The 22,672-nt window shown below is 39.3% G+C and overlaps 1 protein-coding gene across 1 annotated transcript in view; it reads right to left on the bottom strand.

Annotated features, from left to right (window-relative positions):
- LOC140185804 (fibroblast growth factor receptor 2-like) overlaps nucleotides 1–17,596 on the bottom strand; it is a 191,566-nt gene extending 173,970 nt beyond the window's left edge. Inside the window, exon 1 of the mRNA XM_072239510.1 lies at nucleotides 17,540–17,596. The gene's annotated coding sequence lies outside the window, so the exon portion shown is untranslated. The remainder of the gene's footprint in view (nucleotides 1–17,539) is intronic.
- Nucleotides 17,597–22,672: the final 5,076 nt, after the last annotated feature.

Genomic DNA, 22,672 nt, shown 5'->3' with positions numbered 1-22,672 from the left:
ACCAGTCACCCTATTGCAGCTGGCCAAGGAGCAAACTGGAAGCAGCTGGCATCGAGACCAGGAAACTACTAACAATACATGGAGGATTCCACCTGTCGAGCAAATGTATACCCGCCAGAATACAGAAGGATGGGGACTTGGAAGTATCAAAGCCACAGTCCTGGAAGAAATGTGAAACACTCATGAGTATATCAGGAAGATGGCCCCAAAGGATGACCTGCTAGGAGAATACCTCCACCAGCAAGCAGGGGACATGGAAATGGAAGTGGGTGAAGCAGAGCCAGAGGATCAGAGGCCGTGGCAAGACAAGCCACTGCATGGGATGTACCATCCCCAGACATCAGATGTGGCTGGCATAAGAAAATCCTACCAATGGCTGGAAATGGCAGGGCTGAGGGACAGCACAGAGGTGCTGCTCATGGCTGCACAAGAACAGGTGCTGAGCACAAGAACAATAGAAGCAGGGGCCTATCACACCAGACAAGACCCAAGATACAGACTGTGTAAGAAATCTGCTAAAATCATCCAGCATATAGTAGCAGGGTGCAAGATGCAGGCAGAGACAGCATACACTGAATGGCACAACCAAGTAGCAGAAATTGTGCACAGGAATTTCAGCGCTGAGTAAGGATTGGACACTCCCAAATCCAAATAGGAATCACCCAAGAAGTTAGTGGAAAATGACAGAGCTAAGATCCTGTGGGACTCCAAATACAGACTGATAAGCAGGTAGTGGTCAACCAAACAGACATAGTAATACTGGACAAGGAACAGAAGAAAGCAATAGTAATAGATGTGGCAATCCCGAATGACAGTAACATCAGGAAGAAAGAGTATGAGAAGCTAGAGAAATACCAGACCTTGAAAGTAGATAGAAAGGATGTGGAAAGTTAAAGCCAGAGTAATCCCGGTGGTGATAGGAGCACTTGGAACTGTGACACCTGGACTGGGAGAAAAGCTCCAACAAAACCCTGGAACAACATCTGAGATCTTGGTGCAGAAGAGTGCACTGCTCAGAACAGCAAGGATACTACACCAAACTTCAAGCTCCCAGGCCTCTGGCAGAGGACCTGAGGCTGAGAGAAAAATACATATACACGCCACCCATAAGGGGTGAGAGAAAAAAAAATTACACACACACATATTATATATATATAGTTTAAGTTTTCTGGCAGAGGCTAGCAGGTTTTTATCTGGGATCTCACTGTATTTACAGCATTTATCTTTCCATCAATCTTGACCAGATTTCCAGTCCACGTTGCTGAAAAGCATCCCCATTACATGATGCTACCTTCATAGCATACTTTACAGTAGGAATGGTGTTATCTAGCAGATGTGCAGTAGTAGATTTACGCCACATGTACCTTTTAGGGTGTTGAGGCCAAAAAGATTCCACTTTAGTCTCATCTGATCACAAGAGCTTCTTCCACATCTTTACAATATCTTCTAAGTAACACTTTGCAAAGTCTTTGTGGGCAAGTACATGCTTTTTTTTAAGCCAAGCTTCTTCCTTGTCACTCTTGCTTAAATACCCTTTTTGTACAAAGCCTTGGATATTGTGGAGCCATGAACTTCATCTCCATTTGTAGCCACTGTCTTCTGCTGCTCACTCAGATCAACTGTTGGCGTCATAGTAGCCTCTCTTACAAGTGCAATTTTTCTCCAGTGATTAAGCTTAGAGAGACGGCCTGACTTAGACAGTGTTTCTGTGGTTTCACATTCTTCCACTTTTTCATGATGGACTGCACTGAGCTCCGAGGTATGTTCAATGCTTTTAAAATGGCCTTGTACCCTTCCCTAGATTTGAGCTTCTCTATTGTCATTTCCCGGACTTGACTTGAACGCTTTTTCAACTTCATTTTGGTTTGGTCTGTTAAAAATCTACCATACTATTGGACCTTACAGAGAGAGGAAGTATTTATTCTTATGAATTCATTGAAAACAGGTAATCCTCCAATTTTCTACATCAACAAATTGGGTGAGTTCGTAATGTAGGAAAGTTAACATTGTAATTACAAGGAGGCTGAATACTTTCTCAGCCTCACAATTTTGTTTTCCAATTTTTAGTAAATTGTTGACAGGTTTCTGAATTTTTCTTTTGAATTGACATGATGCACAATGTTTTGTAGATAAGCTCAAAAAATCCTACTTCAACATATTTTAAATTTAGAAAATGAGACAGTAAAATGTAAAAATATTTGTGGGTGCTGAATACTTTATCAAGGCACTCAGTCCTGGGATTTACATCATTTACAATCTACTTAACTGCGAGTATAATACATTCATGTTTGATGATTCTACAAAGCTAACTGGGAAATTAATCTGTAAGGAAAATACAAGGAGTCTGGAAAAGAGATAAAGAGAAGTCAAAGGAATAGGGAATTGTAAAATGTCTTACAGTAAGAAATTCCCTTGCCTCACCTTAGAGCTGAGATGAAGAAAGATTCTCCCTTAGAGAGTTGAAAATCTTTGGAATTCTCTCCAGAGGAATCTGGATAATCATCACTGAGTATATTCCATAGATATTTGAATACTAACTGAATTAAATGATATGGTGATCAAGAGGGGAAATAAATTTACATCAGTTATAATCTTATTCAGTGGCAAATCTGTCTAAAGGAGTCACATTCCTAATCCTATCGAAATATCTAGATGTTCAGATGATCTCTACATATTAATAGAAGCTGGATTAACTGCTTGTAGGCTTCCTGAATGCAATTAATACTGTGATGAAATTGAGAAACTAATTAGGAGAAATAGAATGACTACACGATTTCACAGACTCAGGAAACATTAGTTCTCAGCTGGAAAGTAATTACCTTATTGTACTCTTATATTAATGAAAATGTGGTAGTGATGAAGTATATTTAATACTATTTCGCCATTAATTTTAAACAAAATATAATTAAATATATCAGAATCAGATTTATTATCATCAGCATGTGTCGTGAAATTTGTAAAATATATGAACTTTTCATATAATACAATCTTTCCTTTTAACCTTTCCACGGAAAAAGCAGCTCTTTCTTCAAAGATGACTCAAATTTTCACACTCTGAGAACCCACAGTATCAGTCACTGCATTCCTTATGCATGTAAATATAATTAAGTATACCTCAGAGTGGATCAAGTAACCAACGCCATGTTTGTACAATGAGCTCTGAGTAAAAGCTTATTACTCATCTAGGTTGATATAATTTAGGCTGATTTTTCCACAAGTCAAATTTAAAAACATATTTTTGTCACATATTTATAGAAATAAAAAAAACATTTTGGTCATTGTAAGAAATAAAACTGAAGATGCTGGTAATCTGAAATAAAAACAGAAAATTGTGGAAATACTCAGGTTTGAGACTTAGGTTGACAGCTTTTAATTAAATAACAAATCACTGTGTAGTCCAATAAAGAGACATCACCTCTTATAAGCATAACTGGATGTCTTATATAAATGGAAAGATCCTATTTGAATCGTATGGGGAGAATGGTGCTAAACAAAAGCACTTCTATATTACGCATTTGAAATGCATATTGACAATGTGGTTAAAGGGGTGAAGTTGGTAAATAAATCAATTTCCATGGACACCTGCATCAGTACCAAGACTAAAAGAGACTACGCTATTAACGCAGGCTCCACTTCAACCAGCTGGCCGACAGTAAAAACAGGGTTGTGAAGAGAATTGTAAACTAGGGTTTAGAGGATCAAGTGAAGAAGGTAAAGTAATTTCACAAGAGCAAAAGAGAAATGAGTACAACTAGATCTTGTGTTTCATAAACACAGTGGATTCCAGTTAATTGGGACACATCAGGCCCGGTGCATTTTGGCTTAATTAAGCAGCTGCCCCATTTAGCCAAAGTTTCATGGAAATAGTTAAAAGGTATAAAAAAGACAAACTACTGTTTAACTGAGGAACAATTTATATACTTAAATGAAAAACAGAACAAATTAGATCACCAATACCACTACAATACCATAAAAATATTAGTTCCTAATAGATTCAAGTGCTGTGTTCTTTTGATTGACTGTAAATGAACACCTAGTGCAGATAATGGACTGTCTTTATACAATGCTGTCGATGACTGCATTCTCCAAATCTTTATTTTCATTGAAACATTTAAGACAATTGTCAATATCTTCATAATTCCTAACCTGTTGAAAAGGTGAAATTGTTTCACTTTCACTTCATGCCATTTCTGGCATCTCCAAGCCTGAATGCTTGAAACTGCAGTGAGTAAAACAGTTCTGAATTGTCTTACTGCTTATTTCTCACCAAATATCAGTGACAAAAATGGCTGTTTTTTGAACGCAAACACATGCGACTGACACTTCTTAAAAACTGTTCACTCCAAGCACAGTGTAGTGTCTAACAGCTACACAAGTGCACATGACTGACACTAGTTAGAACCCATTTGGCAACAGTTTCCTGTCCTAATTAGGTGGCATTGTGAGCCCAAATAAACAAAAGAAATCTAGCTATTTTTTCATTTAGTTTTAATCTTTAAGTATTGTCTCAATTTAGTAGTTGCCCTGATTAACTGATGGCGCAATTAACCAGAATTGACTGCATTATTTCTTGCTTTTATCTATAAAATAATTAAGTCAAAAGGGAGTAAATTAGAACTGTGTAAAACAAAAGTTCAGATGGATGGCCCACATAAAGTTTGCAACAATTGATACTTCGTTGTTTGTGAGCAAAGTTTCACTTAACAGGTTGTATTTTTAACCTCCATAGAGGAATCCATTTCATATACAGAGGTGTGCCATGCATAGTGCTACTAGTCAACAAGGCTGATTGGAGACAATGTGATGACTTTATCAAAGGTGCATAATGGCCTTGTAAATTTGAGACTTGGATTGATTCAAAGTTCAAAGTTAATTTATTATCAAAGAACTTTTGCAATTTCATGTCAAGAAAGACAATAGAATCAATGAAAGACCGCACCTAACAGGATAAACAACAAGCAATGTGCAAAAAAAGCAACAAACTATGCAGATAAAAAAGAGAAAAAAAAGAAATAATAATAATAAATAATTAAGCAATAAATATCAAGACAATGAGATGAAAAGTCCTTGAAAGTGAGTTCATATTTCATGGGAACTGTTCAGAGATGGGGTGAATGAAGATGGGTGAAGTTATCCTCTCTGGTTCAAGAGCCTGATGATTGAGAGGTAATAACTGTTCCTGAATCTGATGGTATGAGCCCTCAGGCTCCTGCACCTTCTTCTTGATGGCAGCAGTGAAGAGAGCATGGCAAGGTTTGTGGGACTTCTTGACGATAAATGCTGCTTTCTTGCGACAGCACGCTGTGTATTCAATAGTGGGGAGGGCTTTACCCGTGACAGATTGGGCTGTAACCACTCCTTTTTGTAAGCTTTCCATAGAAGGGCACTGGTGTTTCCATACCAGGCTATGATACAACCAGTCAATACACTCTCCAACACACAACTATAGAAGTGTCATATTTTTTGATTACATGCCAAATCTTCACAAATTGCTAAGAAAGTAGAGGTGTTGCTGTACTTTTTTCATAACTGCATTTACATGCTGGTCCCAGAACAGATCCTCTGAAATGATAACACTGAGGAATTTAAAGTTGCTGGCCCTCTTTACCTCTAATCCCTCCCTGATGAACCTTATGAACCTCCTGTCTCCTCCAGCTAAAGTTAATAATCATCTCCTTGGTCTTTTTGACATCGACTGAAAGGTGACTGAGTAAGTGATGCAGCAGTTATCATCTCTGGAGACTATACTGCTTGTGACTTTCCCGTGGTGATACTTGCTATTGTAGGCAGATGCTGGTGCTGATGGTGATAGTCATAGAGTAATAGAAGTAAGTCCATTGGCCCATCTAGTCCACGCCAAAACCATTTAAGCTGCCTATTCCCATCACCCTGCACCAGAACCATAGCCCTCCATACCCCTACCCCTACCATCCATGTACCTATCTAAGCTTTGCTTAAACGTTGAAATCAATCTCGCGTGCACCACTTGTGTTGTCAGCTCATTCCAAACTCTCACAACGTGAGTGAAGAAGTTTTCCCTCATGTTCTTCTTAAACTTTTCACCTTTCACCCTTAATCTATGACCTCTGGTTGTAGTCCCACCCAACCTCAGTGAAAAAAGCCTTCTTGCATGCAGTTACCCTATCTATACCGGACATAATTTTGTACACCTCTATCAAATCTCCTCCCAATCTTCCACATTCTAAGGAATAAAGTCCTAATCTATTCAATCTTTCCTTATAACTCAGGTCCTCCAGATCCAGCAACATTCTCGGAAATTTTCTCTGTTCTCTTTCAACCTTGTTTACATCTTTCCTTTAAGTAGGTGACCAAAACTAAACAAAATACTCCAAATTAGGCCTCACCAATGTCTTATACAACTTCAACAGAACATCCCATCTCCTGTGCGCAATACATTTATTTATGAAGGCCAATGTTCCAACAGCTTTCTTATTACCTGTGACACCATTTTTAACAAATTATGGACCCTTATTCCCAGATCCCTTTGTTCTACCACACACCGCAGTGCCCTACTGTTCACTGTGTAAGACTTGGTTTCAAAGTTTCTGTGTTCTATTACTCCTACGGTGGTTAATGTCCTGCTCTGCTTCTGTTTATTCAAATGCATTTTCCCCAGTTACTAACACTTATGTTTTTACATTTACTTTAAGCATCTACCTAATTTAAATATGTGATTGTAATCACTTGAACAAAGCATATTAAAATTTCTAAATGTTTCCTCTCAAAAAAATTAATTGTAATGTATTAAAACTGCATATTTCTTTTTTAATCAGAATCAGAATCAGGTTTATTATCACCAGCACGTGACCTGAAATTTGTTAACTTAGCAGCAGCAGTTCAATGCAATACATAATCTAAGTAGAGAGAAAAAAATAATAAATAAAGTAAAACATAATAAACAAGTAAACCAATTATATAACAACACACATCAAGGTTGCTGGTGAACACAGCAGGCCAGGCAGCATCTCTAGGAAGAGGTACAGTTGACGAAGGGTCTCGGCCTGAAACGTCGACTGTACCTCTTCCTAGAGATGCTGCCTGGCCTGCTGCGTTCACCAGCAACTTTGATGTGTGTTGCTTGAATTTCCAGCATCTCCAGCATCTGTTTGCGTTTTTAAAACCAATTATATATATTGAATAGATTATGTAAAAAATGTGCAAACACAGAAATACTGTATATTAAAAACAGTGAGGTAGTGTCCAAAGCTTCAAAGTCCATTTAGGAATTGGATAGCAGAGGAGAAGAAGCTGTTCCTGAATCGCTGAGTGTGTAGCTTCAGGCTTCTGTAACTCCTACCTGATGGTAACAGTGAGAAAAGTGCATGCCCTGGATGCTGGAGGTCCTTAATAATGGACGCTGCCTTTCTGAGACACCGCTTCCAAAAGATGTCCTGGGTACTTTGTAGGCTAGTACCCAAGATGGAGCTGATGAGATTTACAACCTTCTGCAGCTTCTATCAGTCCTGTGCAGTAGCCCCTCCATACCAGACAGTGATGCAGCCTGTCAGAATGCTCTCCACGGTGCAACCATAGAAGTTTTTGAGCCTATTTGTTGACATGACAAATCGCTTCAAACACCTAATAAAGTATAGCCGCTGTCTTGCCTTCTTTATGACTGCATCAATATGCTGGGACCAGGTTAGATCCTCAGAGACCTTGACACCCAGGAACTTGAAGGTGCTTACTCTCTCTACTTCTGATCACTCTATGAGGATTGGTACGTGTTCCCTCATCTTACCCTTCCTGAAGTCCACAATTAGCTCTTTCGCCTTACTGACGTTGAGTGCCAGGTTGTTGCTGCGGTACCATTCCACTAGTTGGCATATCTCACTCCTGTACGCCCTCTCGTCACCACCTGAGATTCTACCAACAATGGTTGTATCATCAGCAAATTTGTAGATGGTGTTTGAGCTATGCCTAGCCACACAGTCATGTGTATATAGAGAGTAGAGCAGTGGGCTAAGCACACACCCCTGAGGTGTGCCAGTGTTGATCGTCAGCAAAGAGAATATGTTATCACCAATCCACAGAGACTGTGGTCTTCTGGTTAGGAAGTCGAGGATCCAACTACAGAAGGAGGTACAGGGGCCCAGGTTGCTGTGTTAGCCTTCTCTTTATTTCCACTCTAAACTTTGCATGACTGAGGCATTTAATTCAGGAGCTCACATTCCAGCTGTCCATCTTACAGTATTCAACATCACCATACCTTAAAACTATAAATACTGCCAAGAATAACTCCAACAGTGATAGAAATTTCCTTAATTTGCTGTATTGACAGAATTTGGATTCTGTTACTGATCAGAGTAATTAGGGCAGCCATGTTTTCAAACAGGAGAGAGTAAAATTTTATAATGGAGAATCAAATACAGTGGATTCCGGATAATTGGGACACTTTGGGACCAGTACATTTTGGCTCCATTAAGTGGCTGCCCCAATTAGCTGAGGTTTCATGGAAATAGTTAAAAAGGTATAAAGAAAACAAACTGAGTAGCAAATTACATATTTAAATGAAATACGGAACAAAAAAATATATCAATACTACTGCAGTACTAGGAACCTGTGTATTAGTTCCTAATGCATATTGATGGAGGACTTCATCCACATTGGCTTACATCGAAACATAGAAAATAGGTGCAGGAGTAGGCCATTCGGCCCTTCGAGTCTGCACCGCCATTTATTATGATCATGGCTGATCATCCAACTCAGAACCCTGCACCAGCCTTCCCTCCATACCCCCTGATCCCCGTAGCCACAAGGGCCATATCTAACTCCCTCTTAAATATAGCCAATGAACTGGCCTCAACTGTTTCCTGTGGCAGAGAATTCCACAGATTCACCACTCTCTGTGTGAAGAAGTTTTTCCTAATCTCAATCCTAAAAGGCTTCCCCTTTATCCTCAAACTGTGACCCCTCGTCCTGGACTTCCCCAACATCGGGAACAATCTTCCTGCATCTAGCCTGTCCAATCCCTTTAGGATTTTATACGTTCCAATCAGATCCCCCCCTCAATCTTCTAAATTCCAACGAGTACAAGCCCAGTTCATCCAGTCTTTCTTCATATGAAAGTCCTGCCATCCCAGGAATCAATCTGGTGAACCTTCTTTGTACTCCCTCTATGGCAAGGATGTCTTTCCTCAGATTAGGGGACCAAAACTGCACCAATACTCCAGGTGTGGTCTCACCAAGGCCTTGTACAACTGCAGTAGTACCTCCCTGCTCCTGTACGCGAATCCTCTTGCTATAAACGCCAGCATACCATTCGCCTTTTTCACCGCCTGCTGTACCTGCATGCCCGCTTTCAATGACTGGTGTATAATGACACCCAGGTCTCATTGCACCTCCCCTTTTCCTAATCGGCCACCATTCAGATAATAATCTGTTTTCCTATTTTTGCCACCAAAGTGGATAACTTCACACTTATCCACATTAAATTGCATCTGCCATGAATTTGCCCACTCACCCAACCTATCCAAATCACTCTGCATCCTCTTAGCATCCTCCTCACAGCTAACACTGCCACCCAGCTTCGTGTCATCTGCAAACTTGGAGATGCTGCATTTAATTCCCTCATCCAAGTCATTACTATATATTGTAAACAACTGGGGTCCCAGCACTGAGCCTTGCGGTACCCCACTAGTCACCGCCTGCCATTCTGAAAAGGTCCCGTTTATTCCCACTCTTTGCTTCCTGTCTGCTAACCAATTCTCTATCCACATCAATACCTTACCCCCAATACCGTGTGCTTTAAGTTTGCACACTAGTCTCCTGTGTGGGACCTTGTCAAAAGCCTTTTGAAAATCCAAATATACCACATCCACTGGTTCTTCCCTATCCACTCTACTAGTTACATCCTCAAAAAATTCTATGAGATTCGTCATACATGATTTTCCTTTCACAAATCCATGCTGACTTTGTCCGATGATTTCACCGCTTTCCAAATGTGCTGTTATCACATCTTTGATAACTGACTCCAGCAGTTTCCTCACCACCGACGTCAGGCTAACCGGTCTACAATTCCCCAGTTTCTCTCTCCCTCCTTTTTTAAAAAATGGGGTTACATTAGCCACCCTCCAATCCTCAGGAACTAGTCCAGAATCTAACGAGTTTTGAAAAATTATCACTAATGCATCCACTATTTCTTGGGCTACTTCCTTAAGCACTCTGGGATGGAGACCATCTGGCCCTGGGGATTTATCTGCCTTCAATCCCTTCAATTTACCTAACACCACTTCCCTACTAACATGTATTTCGCTCAGTTCCTCCATCTCACTGGACCCTCTGTCCCCTACTATTTCTGGAAGGTTATTTATGTCCTCCTTAGTGAAGACAGAACCAAAGTAATTATTCAATTGGTCTGCCATGTCCTTGCTCCCCATAATCAATTCACCTGTTTCTGTCTGTAGGGCACCTACATTTGTCTTTACCAGTCTTTTCCTTTTTACATATCTATAAAAGCTTTTACAGTCAGTTTTTATGTTCCCTGCCAGTTTTCTCTCATAATCTTTTTTCCCCTTCCTAATTAAGCCCTTTGTCCTCCTCTGCTGAACTCTGAATTTCTCCCAGTCCTCAGGTGAGCCACTTTTACTGGCTAATTTGTATGCTTCTTCTTTGGAATTGATATTATCCCTAATTTCTCTTGTCAGCCACGGGTGCACTACCTTCCTTGATTTATTCTTTTGCCAAACTGGGATGAACAATTGTTGTAGTTCATCCATGCAACCTTCAAATGTTTGCCATTGCACATCCACCGTCAATCCTTTGTCATTTGCCAGTCTATCTTAGCTAATTCACGTCTCATACCTTCAAAGTTACCCTTCTTTAAGTTCAGAACCCTTGGGTTCTTTCGACTGTAAATGAACAAAATTATTGCACACACCTAATGCAGATAATGGACCACCTTCATTCAATGCTGTCGATGACTTCATCTTCATTGTAACATTTAAGATAATTGTCAACACCTTCATTATTCCCCACTTGTTGAAGCAGTGAAATCATTTCATTTTCACTCCTGGCTATTTCTGGCATCTCCAAGCCTGTGTGCTTGAAACCGCAGTGAGCAAAGCAGCTCTGAATTGTCTTTCTGCTTATTTCTCATCAACTATCAGTGACAAAAATCACTGCCTTTTGAACACAAATGCACACAACTGAAGTTATTTAAAAACTGTTTGCTCTAAGCACAGCACAGAGTCAAACAGCTACTCAATGCACGTGACTGACACTAGTTAGAACCTGTTGGGCAACAGCTTTCTTGCCCCAATTAAGTGGCATAGTGCCCCAAATAAATGAAAGGGATCCCGGCTGTTTTCTCAATTAGTTTTTGTTCTTTAAGAGTTGTCCCAAATAAGCAGCTACTATGATTAACTGATGACCCAATTCACCAGAATCCACTGTAATCAGAACTGCAATTACACTACATTCCAAAGCAGAAGTATTCAAGGGAGCTATCTAAAGTCCTCAAGAATTCATAGGAAATGCGTTGGCTAATTAGTCCTTATACAAAAAAAAGTGTAAGAAATGAGTAGCGTTTATAATGCAGCTTGATTGGTGGACAGCACATGATTCAAGAGAAAGAAAAAAAACCTGTTTCAGAATGATCTCACAAAATTAGAAACAGTTGAAAGACATGTGGGATAAAAAGATGACTAACACTACACACTTAGGACAAAACAAGGTTACTTTTGTTTTAGACTTCACATCAACGTCATAAGGACAATTACAACTAAGTGTCTTTAGTATTCTGATGTTGATAAATTCAGACATCTTTAAGAAATGGTAACGAAAATACTTCGATATATAAAAATACTTGTAATGTTCCTCCTTAAAAATTTCAGAGGCATGCAATCTTCCCAACAAATTACAAATTAGTATCCCTAGATTTCTGTGATTTCTATTGAACATTTATTGAACAAAACATGCAATGAGAGGTGCCATCAAGTATTTTGTGATTCAACCACTTATCTACCAAATAAAATTGTATTACAGGAAACGCAACAATGATATCCTCAAAGAACATCAGAAACTCATAGCGCAGGAGGCACACCATCCAGAATCTTGCTTAAGTTACCTCAAGTCCCCAACTTTCAGTACAGCCATGTTAATGCTCATCCAGGACCTCTAAATGGGAAGAGGCTTTTTGTCCCAACTATCCTTTCACATTTTTTCCCCTAATTGTGCTGTCTGCTATCCTTTCAATAAGTAACTTAAATTTCAATCCTTAGCAACATCTTCAAAAATTTCCTTGTGCCCTCTAGTAATATTGAATCCTGTCAGTAGTGTAGCGACCAGAACTATACACAGTATTTTCTCTGAGGCCTAACTATTGTTTAATCCAGCTCTTACATACAATGCCTTGACTAGTAAAGGCAAGTATCCCACACACCTTCCTAACAACAATCACTTCCTATTAATCTACCTTGTTGATGTATATTTTCTTGCTCAGTTGCCGTCGCTAAAACATTACTTCACATTTCTCTGTTTAATTCTATTGTCAGTGCTTATGAAACCAAATCATTACCTTCCTGAATTCCAAAAGTACTTAATCATAATTTTCACATTGAATAAAATAAAAATATCACCAAAATCAAAGCATCTAGTCCTGAGCCCTGTGGAGCCTCAATGCACACAATCCTCCAAGTCACTAAAACTCAATTACTCTCCACTTTCTCCTGACTATTTCGGGAGTTTGTTACAAGAATGAAGTGGCCTGTCCAGTTGACTTAAATAAGTGAAATTAGGGCTTTAACGTTGGGGACATCGTAAAATGATTAGCAAATGAAAAATGGCCTATGCCAACATCTTTCAAATCATTGTCAGGGAGTTCAGTCAGGCTTGTTTAAAGAAATCTCTGCCAAATTCATCATGCAAAGGGCAGAACAGTAGCATTATGGTTAACACAATGCTTTACAGTACAGGTGCATCACTGCCTATAAAGAGTTTGTATGTTCTCCCCTTGACCGTGTGGGTTTCCTCCAGGTGCTCCAGCTTCCTCCCACAATCTAAAGATATACCGATAGGCTAGGAATAAATCGAGGGGTGTGGCTCAAAGGGCTGGAAGAGGCTATCCCACACTGTATCTCAATAAATAAATGAATAATCAAACAAACATATCACCTGCAGTAGAAGGGGTCCCAACACACTCTACCACTGTTATACAACAAGCCATGCTCTCTTCTTGTTATTGCTGTCAGGAAGAAGGTACAGGATCCTAGTTCTCACAACCACTAGATTCAGGAACAGTTATTACGGCTCTTGAACTATGTGGTGATATCACGTGTCACATGTAAGAACGTGATTGGACAGAGTTTGGAGCATGTGCAGAAATGACAGAATGATCGAGAAACTTGTATGGTGGTTGCTGTTTGCTGTTGTAAATAAAAGTTCCAGTTTTAATTCTTCCAGAATATGGTTTGTTCTTAGTAACCCACGGTACGTATAAAGGACACAACATGGTGTCAGAAGTCAGTCTGGAAGAATAATACGTTTCGCTAACGCAGGAGAAGCAAAGATAATCCAGAAAAAAGAACTCAAACTTTTTCGTTGTTTGCTAACAGTTTTAAAAATGGAAGTTTTGCAACCCCCATCGACGCTTCAACTGACTGGAAATGTAGCTGAAAACTGGAAAAGAATTAAACAGTGTTTTGAAATTTATTTATCGGCGATCGGAGCAGATAATAAAACAGAAAAAACAAAAGCCGCAATTCTACTCCACGTAATAGGGGATGATGCAATTGAGGTATATAACCATTTTACTTTTGAAAATGGAGATAATTTGAATCTAAAAGTGATAATCAACAAATTTGATGCATTTTGTATACCGAAGCGTAATGTGACGTATGAGCGCTATAAATTTTTCAAATGTCGGCAGAGACCTGGTCAAACGATTGATCAATTTGTTACCGAGTTGAGAAACCACAGTAAAAGATGCGAGTTTGCAGAGCTTACAGACTCTCTCATTAAAAACAGAATTGTTTGTGGCATTCTGGATAATGGTCTGAGAGAAAGACTGTCAGAACAAGACTTGAATTTGGAAAAAGCTGTGGCACTCTGCAAAGCTTCTGAGACCGTGATGTTGCAGGCTAAAGAAATTTTTATCAAGAACGGCTGTGTAGACGCTGTAAAGCACGAACATATTAGAAAAAGTAATGCAGCGACAACGAAACCCACAGAGGACAAGATGTCATCTGAAAGAAAAAAACTTTGTGATCACTGTGGGCAGCAACATCATCTAAAAAACTGTCCAGCGTATCAGAAAATGTGCAACACCTGCGGTAAGAGTGATCATTTTTCACGCTGTTGCAGAAATAGAAAGGAAATAAAACACGTAAATGCAGTGCTTAAAAATGAACACGTGGAGTTTTATATAGATGTACTTTGTGAAAACAAAGTTAGAATGACTGAACTATGCCATTGCAAGTGAACCAAAACACTACTCTGTTTAAATTGGATACTGGAGCACAAGTAAATGTTCTTGCAGAACCTGAGTTTAATGCATTAAAGCCTAGACCAAAGTTACATCAGACAAATATAAAAGTGGCTGGGTATTTAGGTGCAGACATTCCAGTTAAAGGAACATGAGTGGCAAAAGTATCACACAAAAATATGGTGCATACCCTTTCATTTGTGGTGGTGCCAAAGAATGTACAGTCAATACTTGGTTTATCTGCCTGTGAGAGACTGAATTTGGTGAAAAGAGTCTTAGTCCTGGACAGTGACACAGAGTCAGAATACAGTGACTTGATGAAAGAGTATGAAGTCATACAGAGACCAAACTTGCCGGTACAGTACAATACTGATCTGAAGTCAAAGAGTGACAAGAAGCAGGATCCAACTGAAGAAGTGAAAGCACAAGTGAAGGAATTGAGAAGTTTTATTGAAATGATGAAATCTCAGCATAAAAAAAGAGATTACACAGTTAATGAATAAATTAGATGAAGAAAAGGAGATCTGTATTTCATTACAAATGGAAGTGGAAGAAGTAAGAAAGCTACAGTACTTGAAGAAGTACAACCCAGATCATACATGGTCCAAACAGAAGAAGGAGCAGTGTTAATGAGAAATCTCAAAGACAGAGCCAACTTCAGAGTTTCAGTTAACTGCTGCAGACCAGACAACACATGAAAATAACAACGAAGCACAAGAACTGTGTGAACCACTCAGAAGGTCTACTCATGTTCGTAAACCCCCAGGGAGACAGATAGAGACATGTTAAATTATGCATTTGTTGTGGTTAATGTTGCTAATTGTTTTTCTTTTTAAGGGAAGGAAGACGTGGTGATATCACGAGTCACATGTAAGAACGTGATTGGACAGAGTTCGGAGCATGCGCAGAAATGACAGAATGATCGAGAAACTTGTATGGTGAAAACGTGGTTGCTGTTTGCTGTTGTAAATAAAAGTTCCAGTTTTAATTCTTCCAGAATATTTTTTGTTCTTACACAGTATGTATAAAGAACACAACAAACTAGAGGGGATAACATCTCAACTTTACTCACCCCAACACTGAACTGTTCCCACAACCTATGGGCTCACTTTCAAGGCCTCTTCATATCATGTTTTTGATAATTATTGCTTGCTTATTTATTTATTATTTTGCTTGTATTAACTGTGAATGCCCACACAAAAAGAATCTCAGGGTTATATATGGTGACATATATGCACTTTGATAATAATTTATTTTGAACTGTGACACTATCCAAAAAGATCAATGTGTGAAGAGGGCATGGTTGTAAGAGGACTCAAGATTTCAGAAAACAAATCATAGAAGGCACAACTGTTGCTTTGCATTTTATATCATCATTGAAAAGGAGGAAAAAGATTGAAAGAAACCATTTTGTGTGAACATCAATTACTGCTTTAAAAAAGAATTCCAATATTTCTTCAATCAAGAAATCCTTGAGGAAAATGATGTCATAGAAAATTATATTAAACATGTGTCTAATATTATGGACCTCCTGATAACTGTAACAACATGTCAGCCTCTCACCCCTTTGCATCAAGTATAAAGTTGACTGACAGCTTATATTTCAATAGCTAATTTAAGATGCAAAAACATGCGAAGTGTTTTCCAGAACTAAAGAGCAGCAAGTTGCAAATTTTTCAAAACTCCATTTGCAGCCCCCACCACCCCGTAACGCAAACTCCTCTCAAAGAAAAGTACTTGACGGCACAAAATAAGCTGCTGCATTCCTGCATCTGTGCCATTAACATTTAAATCGCATCGGGGTGCTTACCCACCGAGTACAATGAGAGAGCCATTCAAACAATGGCAGCGCTATCAGTCTCCCAGCTGTCAGAGCAGGGTGGACCGGGCGCCAGGCCCCGTTACCGTGGCAACGGCCAGCGGCTCGGTTCGGCTTTGCAACGGGGGCAGAGAAAGCCCCCTGCCTGGCCGCCCCTCTCCGGTAACGGCTTCATCACACCCGCGGCTTAGGCCGAGGGGCTTCGCCGCCAGCAAAGCAAAGGGCATACCATACGTGCACTCAAAGTAACATTTTACTTCTGAATATGTACTTTAAAAAAATCCTCTGAAATATGGCAGAATGCTAGTCTTGCTGTAAAATCGTTTCACTGTAAGTAAACAACGCAGGATACTGAATAGCAAAAAAAAAGCCGAAGGGAAGTTTCGATGCTGTTTAACTTAATTCAATACTGGCGGGGCAGCTTCTTTTAGTATATAAACTCATGTCTTGTGGGGAAATTGAATAAATTCCGACAGTTAGTTGGCTGGAATCCGCGGTTACATTACAAGGTCCAGACTTCTCGGCCCACGTTCATAGCCCTGGCCCATAGCCCCCCTCTTAAAAGAACAGAAAATCAGTGAATAACAAAAAAAAAATTCTCACAGAGGATCCCTTCCCAAATCCACCACATCTTTCCTGTCGCAATGTCACTGCGAAATTGGCGAAATGAACAGTCTTGGACAGAAAATTTCTTTACTGGGACTCAGCGCCAGATTTGTACTCACTGTCTCCCCACTCGCACTATTCTAACCAGGACTCACATCAATACTCGATACGTTCCCCCCCCCCCCCCCCATTTAATCTGATTTTACTCCTTAACCTTTTTTTTAGTTTGCTATTCCATTGATCACTGGCGCATTTCTTTTTTACAAGGTGATCTCACACATCAAAGTCGTTTTCACGCAGTTGAAGGTTTCTGCTCCTGTATTTTAATTAGCAATGTTTACATAGAAACTCGGGAACCTTCATCTACTCTGGCTCATTCATTTTACGCCAAGCACAAGGAGGCTGCGCTGGAAGGGTTCGCAGAAAGCTCTCGGAACTCCGTTGATACCGCAAACGAAACATTCCACGGCAACTTGGAGCAATGAAAGATGCTCGAGTCGCCATCTTCCGCTGCTTTCAGAAATATCTGCCCTTTCCTGTCTTGATTATATTGGCAGCAGCCCATTACAATGTGCTTAAAAGTTCTTTACTTGACATCTGCGAGACTCATTTCACCATTGCACTTTGCATAAGAGCAGAAGCATACAGAATGGCAAGAGATTATTTGCACTCACCCAAGTGAAACACTGACAGCAGCGTAGAGCGATCACTAAACTTTCAGCTTGTTTTCTTACAACTATCCTGAATTCCAGCTCTACTCCGCTCACGTGATCACAACCCTGCAGAACTGAGACGCGCACTGGGTTTTCCACAGGCACTGAATACAACTACATTCTTTAATAACCTTTCCTATTATTTTAATACAAACACGCACGTTTAATAGGATACCATAACTTTAAAAAGTATTAATTTATTTTCTCCGATTTGCTTTCACTGCTTCATGTTACAATTTAAGGAGCACGTTGTAACATCAGTTATTACTCTTAAATGATCTCTTATTTATAATTAATTACTTGTCGAGTCTAAATAGTGAAATAATAGGTGATCAAATTTGAAATATATTTCTCACCTCTGGACTGTTATGAAATATAATAACGGACATAATTTGTGTCTGACCCGGTTTGGCATTTTGATCGGGACTAATTAATCGCTAAATATTTCCCCCTGCAAGATACTGTTTTTATCCTGAATAAACGTGACTTGTCATTTCTAACATTTTAATTTCCTAACTTATATCTCTTCATTTCCTTCAAGGCAGTGCAGAGCAGAACATAAAAAAAAGAGTCGGAGTAGCGATCTTGTTTATTTAGCCCGCCTCAACATTCAATAGATCATTCCTAATAGTCTTTTCTTCATGTTACTTTATAAGTTAATGTCTGAATTTGATGGGAAAGTAATTTTAACTTTTATTTTACAATACTTTTATTGAACTTACTAAGCTCCTGTTCCTTTGCTACACAAATGAAATCATAATAATTTTTACAGAACTTCGCAAATTAACAATACACTGGCAAATAAAGTTTTCAGAATAGTCTCGTAGAAGAAAAAGTTTAAAACGTTGTTGAAGTTTAAGGGTGCCGCAAGATTAAAGGATTCAGTGTACTGCGAGCCTCTGATAATCCACTCCTGACTATTTAGGTATAAGCACAAGAGATTCTGCAGATGGTAGAAATGAAAGTAACATACAAAATGCTGGAGTAACTCGGCAGGTCAAGCAGCATCTATGGAAAGGAATAAAGAGTCGATGTTTTAGGCTGAGACCCTTCATCAGGATTGAAAAGCAAAGGGGAAAGTGCCAGAATAAGAAGGTTGGGAGAGGGGAAGGAGCGTGACCTCCTCTGCATTTTGAGACCTGACACAATTTGGGGGAATGCTTTGTCAAGCACCTCCGCTCTGTCCACAATAAATGTAATTTCCTGGTGCCTAACAATTTTAATTCTAGTCCCCATTCCCCTTCCAACATGTTGGGCCATGGCCTTCTCTCCTGCAACAATGAGCCCCTCTCAGGTTTGAGGAGCAACACCTCATATTCTGACTGAGTAGCCTCCAAACTGATGGCATGAACATTGATTTTTCTAACTTCTGATTATTTTTCCACCTCCCTCTTCTCTCTTCTTCCATTCCCCACTCTAGCTCCCCTCTTACCTCTTCACTTCTCCTCACCTGTCTATCACCTCCCTCGGTATCCCTCCTTTTTCTCCCTTGGTCTACCCTCTTCTTCTGTCAAATACCTTCTTTGTCAGTCTCATTTTACCTATCACTTCCCGGTTTTTCACTGCATCACCCACTCTCCAGCCATCTACCTCTCCCCTCATCTGGCTTTACATATCACCATCTAGCTTGTATTCCTTTCCCTCTCCCCACCTTTTTCTACTTGCATCATCCCCATTCCTCTCCAATCCTGATGAAGGGTCTCAGCCCAAAATGATGACTGTGTGTGTTTATTCCTTTCTATAGATGCTACCTGACCTGCTGAGTTTTTCCAGCATTTTGTATGTGTATTTAGAAATACCAATTGTTTGGCAACTGGATCAGGTGATGTTTGCCATGCTCCCTTCCAAACCACTGGGCCAGGTTTTGCATGTTCCCCTTCAATTCACCAGAGCTCTGTTTCATGAGCCCTCTTTAAACTGACCAAGACCTGGTTCCCGTTTTTATCAGATTCATTGAAAATTTTAGTCTAATACAGCATAATATCTAAAACAAGTGAAATAAAAATGTGTTGGGTTAATAACATCTACTGGTTTGGAAAATTGGTTTTCCGGTACCATCATCTTCCTGACTATGGCGGATATTGGAGTTTTATTAGCTTAAGGGAGATGTTATAATTTTTCTATAATTTAAAATGTTTGATCACCAAAGAACTAAGATTAAAACATGAAGAAGAAAAACTTACACATAGTATTTGGTTACAATTTAGAATGCCTTGCCTGAGGAACTGGTGGAGGTTTATAAGTTTACAATATTTAAGAAACACCTGGACAAGCATTTGAATCACCAAGGCCTAGAAGGTCATCACCTAATGTAGGTGAATAGAACTAGTAAAGATTGGCGCAAAGGATGCTGTGGACATGATAGGCCAAAGGGCTCTGTTCATCCCTGTATGATTGTGTTGACTCTATGCCTTTAAAGGTGTTCTAAAGTTTCAAAAATGATTTACAACCATTTGAGTTCCATTGAAGAATCAATAAGGTTGTGAGACCATAAGACTATAAGATATAGGAGCAGAGGTAGGCCATTCAGCCCATTGAGTCTGCTCTGCCATTCAATCATGGGCTGATCTAATTCTTCCAGTCATCCCCACTCCCCTGCCTTCACCCGATACCCTTTGATGCTGTGGCTAATCAGAGAACCCATCTATCTCTGCCTTAAATACACCCAATGACTTGGCCTTCACAGCCATTCCTGACAACAAATTCCACAGGTTGTGATGATGAAAGTTCAACAGCCAATTTGCAAACAGCAAGGTTCCATAAAGAGCAGTGTGATAATAACCAAACAGATGGTTTTAGTAATGTTGGCTACATACACGAGAAAAAATTGAAGAAAAACATGGGCCTTCTGTGTATCCTGGTCTGGCTATGTTTTTCTTCAAAAATGTATTGTTATGTCTTTTATGTGCATCTGAGAGCATGGACAGGGCATCAGGGCTTAATATCCCAGTTGGAAGATGAAGTCACCAACTGTGCAGGGTTCCCTCTGCTGACCTAAAGAGGCAGCCTAGATGTTATACTTCACTTTTAGCAATGTGCGAAAGCTGACACAAAATAGTAAAAATGAATGAAGTTTTGAGATGGCATTAGATGGCAAGGCTTTTCTCCCAAGAGTGTTTGCAACCAGTCAATAATAAAAGTCTCAGCTGACCTTTGAGGAATTTGCTTTTGCAGATTATTTACAAAAACAAAGAATTTTGATGTTACACTTTTTAATTTTACTTATAAGGACAATACCTCAGAACCAGTATGGATATGTAGCTATAATGTGATTAATATTGTTAGGATAATCTACTGGAGGAGACTACTTGGTTTATCGTATATGTCCCAAAAAATACAACTTTCCAGCCTAATGCCAACTTCCCACACTGATTTCATAGCCTTGCAGATCACAGGAACATACAAAAAAGTAGAAGAGTAGGTCATTCAGCTCCTCAAGCTTGCCTTATTATTCAATATGATGATGGCTGACTTCATTTCCTCTTCTGTATCAGTTCCCCATACTGATTTATTTAGTTCTGAGTTAACAATATCTAATAATCTGGCCTCCACACCCTCAAGGGCAGGGGATTTCAGAGATTCATTACCATCTGAGAGAAGAAATGTCCTCACTTCAGTTTGAAATGAATGTCTTATTTTGTAGCTACACACCATGGTTCTCCCACAATTGGAAACAGGGTTCAATGTCATTTATTCCGAATACTGGCCAAGAAAATGGGAGTGAAGTGTGACTAACTGATTGGTTGTTCTTCAAAGCTGAAGAGTGGTGATTTGGTCCCACTATATAAGAAAGAGAGGATCAGGCAATGGGAAATATAGATGCTGATTTTGCCATGAATAATAATGAAGGGATTGGAAAATGTTATGCAGGTTATAGTACCTAACTTGCAAAACTGGGTAGTTATTTGGAATATTTTCAGGAAATAAAGTTCTACGATATTTATTTTATTGAGTAGTTTGTTGTTAATAGAATATTGGTTCAAGCATTAGGTCTTGGCATTAAGATAAAGAACAAATATTAGATGGTACAGGTATAGGAGGTAAGAAGGTACAGGAGCCTCAAGACTCACACCCTCAGATTCAGGAATGATTATTACTGCTCAACCACCAGACTCCTGAACCAAAGGGGATAACTTCACTCAACTTCACTTGCCCCCATCACTGAAATGTTCCCACAACCTATGGACTCACTTTCAAGGACTCTTCATCTCATGTTCTCGACATTTATTGCTTATTTATTTATTATTACTATTTCTTTCTTTTTGAATTTGTACAGTTTGTTGTCTTTTGCAAACAGGTTGAATGCCCAAGTTGGTGCAGTATTTCATTGCTTGGGTTATGGTTATTGTTCTGTTGTAGATTTATTGAGTAAGCCTGCAAGAAAATGAATCTCAGGGCTGTATATAGTGACATATATGTACTTTAATAATAAATTTACTTTGAACTTTGAAATATTAGATTGGATAACAATCTATATGAAAGCACTTTAGTGCAAATTTTGAAACCTGGCAACAATAAATATTTTTATGCCTAATTGAACCTTAATGAAATATAAAATGGCCCCCTTGTTTAGAGTACCCAAACTTTTTCTAGCTTCAGCCATGATACTGGTATGCCTATGCCAGTTGATCAATACTTTAATTTCAGTGGACTTCACAATGGTGCGATCATTGAAGTTCAAGGGAGGATAGCTAAATTTTTTGTTTGTTTGCTTGTCTGTGGTTGGTAGTGACATGATGAAAATGTTACCTACAACCTACCGGCATGGACTTTGCTGATTTCCAGTTACTGCAATGGTTTGATTCATTACCAAAATATCTGTGAATGAACACTGTAGAATAAGTAACAAAAACAGCCGGTTATAACTTTATGCTGAAGAAATACTCCTTGATAAATCAGCCATTGTCACTTGAACCAAGGTTACTTCCTTGAGTCAAAGTCATAGAACACTACAGCACAGAAACAGGCCCTTCGGTCCACCTAGTCCATGCCGAACTACTGATCTGCCGAGTCCCATTGACTTGTACCCAGATTATAGCCCTCTATACCATTCATGTACCTATCCAAATTTCTTTCAAATACTGAAATCAAATC

The sequence above is a fragment of the Mobula birostris genome, chromosome 21, assembly GCF_030028105.1.
Source record: "Mobula birostris isolate sMobBir1 chromosome 21, sMobBir1.hap1, whole genome shotgun sequence".
In the NCBI taxonomy this organism is placed as follows: Eukaryota; Metazoa; Chordata; class Chondrichthyes; order Myliobatiformes; family Myliobatidae; genus Mobula; species Mobula birostris.
This window is presented reverse-complemented; position numbering and strand designations above follow the sequence as displayed.